The sequence below is a fragment of the Orycteropus afer genome, unplaced genomic scaffold, assembly GCF_000298275.1.
Source record: "Orycteropus afer afer isolate SDZICR_OR568_19922 unplaced genomic scaffold, OryAfe1.0 scaffold00359, whole genome shotgun sequence".
NCBI lineage: Eukaryota > Metazoa > Chordata > Mammalia > Tubulidentata > Orycteropodidae > Orycteropus > Orycteropus afer.
Genome location: NW_006921946.1, coordinates 1,238,137 through 1,248,026, shown reverse-complemented (window position 1 = coordinate 1,248,026; position 9,890 = coordinate 1,238,137).

Sequence of the window (9,890 nt, the reverse complement as noted above, 5' to 3'; positions counted from 1 at the left end):
AAAAAAAAAAAAATCTGTCTTGGAGGAAATACAGCCAGAATGCTCCTTAAAAGTGAGAATGGCCAGATTTCATCTCTCATACTTTGGTCATGTTGTCAGAAGGGAACAGTCCCCAGAGTAGGATATCCTGGTCAGTATAGTACAGGGTCAGTGAAAAAGGGGAAGACCCTCATTGAGAGGCATAGACACAGTGACTACGATGGTGGGCTCAAGTATAGCAAGGACGGTGAGGATAGGGTGGACCGGACAGTGTTTAGTTCTGTTGTACATAAGGTTTCTATGAGTTGAAACTGACTCAATGGCACCAAACAACATCTTAAATGCACTTATTTGGAAAATCCTTGAAAATTTTTTGAGGCTTGCTTTAGGACTCACTAGGAACTCTGGTGGCATAGTGCCTAAGGCATTTGACTGCTAACCAGAAGGCTGGTGGTTCAAAGCCACCAGCCACTCCTTGGAAAAAAGATTGGGCAATCTGCTTCCATAGAGATGTTGCCTCAGAAATCCAAGGAGGGGTCGCTATGAGTCTAATTGACTCAACTCAATGGCCATGAGTTGGTTGGTTGGTTAGGTGTTGTCAAGTTTTGTAAACATTTCTGTCTACTTGAAATAAGTGTATATTTTTCAATTGTGAGGGGGCAAGGTGCTATATATGTTTATTATTCTAAGTTTTTTTTTCAAATAATCTATATCCTCAGTGTTTGTTTGCCTGTTCCATCACTTACTGAGAGATATGTGTTAAATTCATCCACTATGATGATGGATTTGCTTTGTGTAATTTAAGATTATGTTATTAGTATGAAATTCTGTATGGAAAATGAATTTGCTCTGTAAACTTTCACCCGAATCATAATAAAAAAATTTTTAAACATTATGTTATTAGATGTATACAGGTTAGAATTTATATATCCCTAGCGAGTTAAAACTCTTTTTAGTATAACTTATTTCAAGTGTTGTCTTTTTTTTAATTAAACAGTGCATTCAGTTTGGTATTACTATAAATAGGTTTATCTTGGTTAAAATTTTCTTGATATATGGTTTGCATCTTTTTAGTTTAAACTTTTCTCTACATTTATATTTTAGATATAGCTATAGTAAATGGCCTATAGCTGGCTTTAGTTTTTAATTATTATTTTGTGTGATCCAATATTTTTAATTAAAATTCTTACATATGTTTTATTATGCTATGTAACTTATTCCTACACTCATACTTTTGTCTAAATTTAATAAATAGCTTCACCATTCTTGTGAAAAACACTTTAGATTAATTTAACTCTAATTACCCATTTTTTATTTTATACTATTGTTATTATATAATTTAGTTTTATTGTATTTTTAACCTCATATTCATCATTATTTTTAATTGTTTAGATTATTTAGTTGCACCCATATATTTACTGCTTCCTTTGTTAATTTCTTGTTGCATTTTGGACCTTTCTTTCTACTTACAGGACATTCTTTAGAGTTCCTTTAAGTTGCCTTCTTAAAAATTATCTTAGTTTTTATTTATCTGTAAATATATTTGCATCTTTTTAGTATAAGATTCTAGGTTGAACATTTTTATTTTCTTTCAGGTAACTAACATATTATTTTACTGTTTCCTGGTTTCCTATTTTTAAAAAATCAACCATCATTCTAATTATCAGTTCTTTGAAGTATTTTTTTCTTTTATTCTGCTTTTAGGATCTTCTGTCTTTCCTGTTCTGCAGTTTAACAAGAATTGTCTAGGTGTGGAGTTCATATGTTTACCCTTTACCCCAAGATAAACTTGCAGTGTGTATTGCTTCTTGAATTTTACCTACATCCTTCATCAGTTCTTGAAAAATATTCAGCCATTATCTTTTCAAATGTTGTGTCCCATTCTTTTTCTGCTTTCCCTCTAACTCTCCATATGATGAATAAAAGGCCCTCATAGTATCTTCTATATCTCCTCATTTTTTTTTTTTTTTCGTATTTCCCCTTTCTATACTGCATTCTGGTTAATTTTTTCAGATCTATCTTCTAATTCAATCATTTTCTCTTCAGTAGCATATAATCAATTGTAAAACCTATGTTTGAATTTTTAATTTCAGTAACTCTAGCTTTCATTTCTGGATGTTGAATTTTATTTGTTAAAATATATGCTTGAAATTCATCCTTCAATATCTCCTTTATTTCTGTAAATTTGTAAATGATTTACTCTGTATTCTATGTCTGATGATTATATGTTAAGTCTTTGCTGGTCTCATTCTAGTGCATATTATTTCTCCTGGATCTCAGTTATAATTTTTTCCCCTATTTTGTGATATTTGACTGTGATGTCATATTTCATAAGTGGTTTCCATTCCAAACACCTTATATTTAAGATTCACCAACTGATTCCCTATCTCTTCTCTGGGTGACCTTACCTGGAGGTGTTCACAACAGCACATCACAATCAACCATTTAAAACTGCAAAACTATTCTTATTAACATACAAGGAACTGTAGATTTAACCTACATTCTGACTAAGGAAGGAACAAATGCAATATCTCATATTTCTTAGTATGGTAAAGGTTTAGAATACTAATGATTCTCTCACTTTTCATTTTCCCCTATTCTAGAGATTTACCACCTCAGAAACCCAGTGGGCATTGCTATGAGTCAGAATCAACTCAATGGCCATGAATTTGATTTTTAGTTCTGTTGGCATAGTGCCTAAGGCTTTTGATTGCTAAGCAGAAGGCTGGTGGTTCAAGCCCACCAGCCACTCCTTGGAAGGAAGAGAGGGCAATCTGCTTCCATAGTGACCGCCTTGGTAACCCAAGGAGGGGTTGCTATGAGTCAGATGAGACTCAATGGCAGTGAGTGTAGATTTTGTGTGTTTTTTGGTAATAAACCTTTTGCTATCAAGCAATTCCAACTCATAGAGACCGTATAGGACAGAGTACAACTACCTCATAGGGTTTCCAACACTAAATCTTTATATAGAAGGAGACTGCCATACCATTCTCCCATGAGTGGCTGATGGGTTCAAACTGCTGACCTATTGGTTAGCAGCCAAGTGCTTAAGTATTGTGCCACCAGGCCTCCTTTATAAAACTATGTGAATTTTGATTCTTAACATCCTTGGTTGTTCATGCTAGATCACACTACTTCACCTCCAGATCCATCTGATCTCTCTTTATAAAACAATGTTAAATAGAACTTTTGCTCTCGTACTAGAATTGGCTAAAACCCAAATTCCCAGAGGCAATCAGACAACCATTCTCTTTACCTTCTTAGTCAATATAAGAAGAAGGAAAGAGTATTTGTTGGTCTTGTAGGCAATGCAAACTTCCCATGAGAGGTTAATTGCTTCTTCCCTGTTTTAGGTAAGAGAAGAAAGGACCTAGGATAGCAACAATAGAGGACAAGTTGACATCTCATGATTGTGTTGTTGTTATTATGTGCCGTTGAGTAGGACCCAACTCATAACCACCCCTTCTTGGGTTTCCAAGGCACTATCACTATGGAAGTAGATTGCCCAACTTCCTTCTGAGGAGTGGCCGGTGGGTTTGAACCATCAGCCTTCTGGTTAGCTGTCAAGTGCCTTAGACACTACGCCAGGGGCAATTTCCCCTTTGCCCTATTTTACAATGGCTGCTGAGTAAGGGCAGCCCTGAACTCACTGGTGTTGATTTTATGTAAAACAAAGTAGAAAGGAATGATTCTTGCCTACCTGAAGCCATGAAGAGGGATTCCAGGATTTTCCCCTGAAGGTCTGGTACTTTGGCCTAGGTTTGAAGTTGGTTTGTTTGCTTCCTCAAAAGCATAACAAAACTCAGCCTGTTTTCCCTCTCTCTGACACTTGCCCTGCATCATCAGATGTTGTTACTAGCTTCCGTAAAGGCAGCTCCAGAGTCTTGGTAACCAGGCTCAGTGGGACTGGATCCTTGTGCTCCATAGGGTTTTCATTGACTAATATTTGGAAGTAGATCTTTGGGCTTTTCTTCCTAGTCTGTCTTAGTCTGGAAGCTCCCTTTGAAAGTTGTTTGGCATCATAGTAACATGCAAACCTCCACTGAGTCTCTGATATGGTGGGCAAGAATCCTACCATTGAACCAGCACAGCATTAGTAGAATATTGGAAGCTCAACTGTTTTCACTTTAGTCATATCTCCCTAAACATCTGTAGATCATCAAAGCACAGAGATATGACAGAGAGAATTTGAGGATGCCCCCCTCATGCCATAAAATAACTGAAAAAACAAAACAGAAACCCAGTACTTAATGTTGGCTCAAATAATATAACAAGATTATAAATAATTGATATAACTCATTGTGAAATATTTCTCCTAATTACTTGCCATGCAGTAGCTATCTTGTAGTCTAAAAAAAACCTTTTTTTTTTTCTAGTTGGCAGTCTTAATGTATTAAAAACCAACTGACAATCATGTTTAATTTTTTAAATAAGAAAATGTTCCTCTCTTTCTTATATTTTCAAGACAAAGTCTGTACAGGCACACCTTATTTTATTGCACTTCACTCTATTGTGTTTTAAAGATATTGTGATTTTTTTGCAAGTTGAACATTTGTGCAACCCTGCATGGAGTAAGTCTACCAGTACCATGTTTCCAACAGCATTTGCTTACTTCATGTCTCTGTGTCATATTTTGGTAATTTTCACAATATTTCAAAGCTTTTTGTAATGCTCTCACACACTTAATAGACTAAAGTGTGGTGTAAACATAACTTTTATATGCATTATGAACCAAAACTTTCATGTGAGTCACCTTATTCCATTGTTCACTTTATTGCATTGGTCTGGAACTGAGCCCTCAATATCTCCAGAGTATGCCTGTATAGAACATAATTTTGGAAAAGATAAAGACCTTCATCATATTAACATGGTTTTCTTTTACTTCTACATGGTCACTAGGATTTTACAACAATAAATGAAATAGACTTATGCTCATTAAATGATTTCTTCTCTGCTATAGACTACTTACTTTCTTTTTTAAATGGAAAAAATCTGCTCATAGAAATAAATTTTCAGATATACTCCAGATAAAAGATCTTGATGAGAAAATAAAAGATACATATTTTCTATGAAATATTCAAATTCCATTTTCTCTATTTACTTTCTTTATATGGAAAAGAAGAATATTGCTCAAAAATATTTTTAATGGAATATATAAGGCTATAATCTCTAATTTCCAGCAGAGGGGAGTGTACACACATAAGGCCAAATTCCTTATCTGAATCAGGGAGGGTATGTCCACACATTAGTAGTGATTTCAAATGGAACTAAACCCATGACTTAGTTGGGCTCTGGAATGACTAACTGGGCCTCTCCCAGAAAGCAGGGCTGACAGTAAATACCTGCCTATCACAACAAATATTTTATAGATGCTTTATCACTCAGGGACCAATAGTCTTTAAATTATAAGATGTTACCTTAGAATATTTATGATAATTCCAAATCTGTTCCCAATCATTTCTAGCAATCTCTGAACCAGATGTTCCTCATTACCATTAACCAATATTTAGTGTTACCCTCACTATGTTACACTCCTATTTGACTGCTGTCCAGAAGGCTGGTAGTTCTAATCCACCAGCCACTCCTTGGAAGGAAGACTGGGCAATCTCCTTCCGTAGAGATACCGCCTCAGAAACCCAAGGAGGGGTCATTATGAGTCAGAATCGACTTGATGTCAGTGAGTTGGTTTTTTACTCACTATGTACACAGCAGAACAAAAAAATTCGATTGTTTACCTACTTGCAGAGTAATTCTATTGTGAAAATGACTACAAGTCAGCAGAAAGTTTAGTTAATGAGGAAACCTTAGGCCTTTCCACAGTATGTACTAATCCCATTGAGTCTTATTCAAGGTTATTTGGAAAAGTATTCAACAGAACACTTGTTACTTCATCTGTCATCATGATTGCCTTTCGTTGCCCAGTTCAGTGACTTTTCTGCCACTTACAATAATGTACCACATAAGTAAAGTGAAGTCTGTTGTTGTTTCTAAGTAATAGGCTACTTATATATACATATGGAAACATCTTTAAGTCTTTTACAATACTAGCAATTTAAGAATTATTTATGAATTCAGATATATTTACTGTAGCCATTGATTATGACTCATAGCAACCCTATAGGATAGAGTAGAATTACCCATAGGATTTCCAAGGCTGTAATCATTACAAAAGGAGACTGCCACATCTTTCTCCCACGGAGAAGTTGGTGGGTTCCAATGGACTACCTTTCAGTTAACTGCTGAGTGCTTAACCACTGTGCCACCAGAGCTCCTTGAATCAGACATAATTATACATAAAGTAGTACTGTGTTTCCATCAGAAGGCTAGAGTCAGTGTAGAAGGAGACAATCTTGTCAAAAAGATATGATTTCTGATGATAAAATAATTCAAAGACAGCACATATCAGAATATCTTAAAATAATTATAGATCTGAATCCTTTCTTCCCAGACTAAATATTTCTAAAAGTCAAGGGCTATGTTGTAGACGTTTTTTTAAAAAATTGTGATCTGGGTGAAAGATTACAGATAAAACTGGTTTTCCATTCAACAACCCATACACATTTGGTTTTGTGACATTCTCTGCCATCCCCACAATGCAACAGCCTTCTTCCTGCTTCCTCCCCACTTACTCCTTCCCTTCGTCCTTCCTTCCCATCCCCTTCTGCCTTCTTTGCTTTATCTCTGGGAAACTGCTGCCCTCTAATATCTCATATGGTTGATTATTCTAAAGAGTGCATGCCTTCTTGGTATTACTTTTCACCTAATAGGCATATATATCAATTGGCTGAAAGTTGAGCCACAAGGTTTAAGTTTAGTTCCCAACTTGAAGGGTGTCTAAAGGCCACAATCTTGAGAGCTCTACCAGTCTTCATCTGACTAGTATGCCTGTTCTTTTTATCATTTTGTGTTTTGTTCCACATTATTCTCCCACTCTATAAAGGACATTCTACTGTGATCCCTTTCAGAACACTCAGCATTGTTAACAAGTCACCATCTAGTTCTTCTGGTCTCAGGGTCATGGAAGTTGGTGTTCATGTGATCCATAGTCTTTTAGAATAATTATTTCCTTGTGTCTTTGATTTTCTTCACTCTTCTTTGCTCCAGATAGAGAGAGACAAATAGTTGTACTTTAGATTGTAAATGTGTTTTTATATTCAATATCTAGCATATAGCATATGGTTGCTGCTCTAATTAGGTCTGTAGAATGAATGGATGAAGTTTATAACATGACTAGGAAAACAAAAGTAAAAGTTTTTTAATGACGGAAAAGTAGGGAGAATATATTCCAGGATGAAAAAAAAAAAAAATTAGGGATGAACAACAGAGAGAAAGTGAAGGTTCTATTTACAGACCAATTCAATATGTATATATTATATATCTATTAGGTATATATATATATTATCATGTTATATATAGATATTATATAGATATTATAATTATAGATATAGATATATTATAGATTATAGATATATGATATATTATCTATATATAGATAATATATATAGATATATATTTCAAGCTTTGCTACACTAAAAGGAGAAACAGTATGGCTTGGATTGTGCTAAATTTTTATAAATCTGGCAACTATGGAAAAGAACTGATAAGGATTGTTGAATTTGAGAGGGGAAGGAAAAAAGGCAAGCTATTTTAGGTTAGTAACTTTCCTAATGAATCAGAAGTAAGATAAAGTGTAAAGGCTGGAATTGAAAAATACCTGTAGTTAATATTTAGAAGACAGTAAACGTCCTAGTCTGACATGAATGGAACATGTGCAATTGAGGAAGAATGTAAAGTAACATTAGTGGGGCTAGATTATCCATGCCCCTGAAATTGAGACAAAAGACATTAAACTTTATAAAACAGAGAATAGAGATACCCTCTGCATGGTAAGGTTGACATTAGTCTATCATTCCAAATTCATTGTGCTCATCATTGTGTGTTTCAGGGCAGATTGGTTTGGCATCAATATAAAAGAAAGGAGCTCTGGTAGCGTAGTGCCTAAGGCACTTGACTGCTAACCAGAAGGCTAGTGGTTCAAACTCACCAGCCACTCCTCAGAAGGAAGGTTGGGCAATCTACTTCTGTAGTGATACCGCCTTGGAAAACTAAGGAGGGGTCACTATGAGTCAAGTCCAACTTGACAGCACATAACAACAACATAAAAGAAAGATTGGTGGTATTAAAGAGTTGGGGAGAGATTAAATCCCAGGAATTCATTTTGGAAAAGTCAGGCTGCTGAGTTCATGAAGATATTAGGTAATTAGGTTGCTAGAAAATTAATTTTAGGGTTATATATGCATCTTTGAGAGATTTCAAAAAAGAAAAATAATATTCAACCTCAAAAAATGAGTGATGATTTAAAACACGTACTACTATAGATTAAGGAAAATACTAGCCCTGACACAAGTTCCTTAAGGGCAGGAAGGGTCCTTGTCTTCTTCATTATTATACACTAAATAACTACTGCAGCCCTTCTTTGAATGTCATAATACTAAGTGTAGCTAGGAATTAAAAAATAAAATGTGGCCTCTGAATTTAAGATCTTTGCATTTATTGTCTAATATTTCCTCTCTGGAAGGAAGGACAATAGATGTGTAAACAATTGATCATAAACTTAATCCTAGAAGGAAGGAGAGATTAGCTAAGTGAAGTATACAGTAGGAGAATGATGTACTTGGCAATCTCTGTGGTGTATCCTGATTGGGAAAGGGAGACAGCACTGAAGCTGTATCTTCAAGGATGTACAATTTTTAATGATGGAAAAGTAGGGAGAGAATAGTCAAGGCTGCACAAAAATTAAGCATGAGAGAAAGTGTAGGTTTGATGTACAAAACAATCAAAGGCCCACAGAGTATGCAAGTTATAATAGAGTTGAGTTTAGAAAGGTAGGTTGAGGTGGAAGCAGCAGAAGACCTTGAGTGTCATCCAAAAAGCTTGAATTTTATTTTGTAGGAAATAGTTGTTTGGAGAAGGGAACAGAAAAAGAAATTAACATTTTTGATCCCTTAGTATGTGATAGTGATTACCTACCATTATTTTCTGCCATTTTATTTAGTCCTTTTAGTTAGTAAGTGCCTGCCTATTTCTCCAGCAAGATGTTCTATTTTCCCACTGCTTTCATTCTCCCTCCAACAACCGAGTACAATGAAATTCTTTCAAAGTATTTCTTTTCCCTTCACTCTGCTCCTCCCCTCTAGGCCTAGATTTTGCTGAGATAGACTAGCATTTTTAGTTCCAGACTCTTTTTAGAATTTTCCTTGTAGCATTCCAAAAATTCTCTTCTATTTCAAAAGCCCATATTCAGTGATCACATTGCATATTTTCAGCAGTCTATAAGAATCAAAGTTTTTTCTCACTACTGTGTATTCTCATCATTTTTTACCTTGTCTATTTTGATTGATTTGTTATTTGATCACAATCTTATCCGAAGAGCTTTCTTCAGTGTACACATTCTCTGAATCGCTGCCAGAGATAGATTACCCAATAAGCAAGATAAACATGTGCTTCGGGCATCAACAAAACACTGGCACCAATTGTCCAAAGCAAAGAACCATAGATGCCAAGCAGACATGACAGAAGGAAAATTGAGTGCTGCAGTGGAAGGGAACTGGCAGGACATTAAATGAAATTGGTATAATTTCATAATTTTTATAATAACAACTGTATTTTTTTCTTCATTTCTAATTGATTGGGTGTAACCTCATTTTCATTTCTCTCTCTCATTGACCACATAAGAATGTACCAGCAGGCACTATAATAATGTGATTCATGATGTATCTGGTCCTGCACAAAGCAAACCAAAATGTTGTCTTCAGAATGTGCATACTCTCTGATTTGTATCATGCATTTTGTGATTATTCTCACCCCATGGGATGTCACCAGTAATCCAATAAACTGTGAAAATGCAGCAT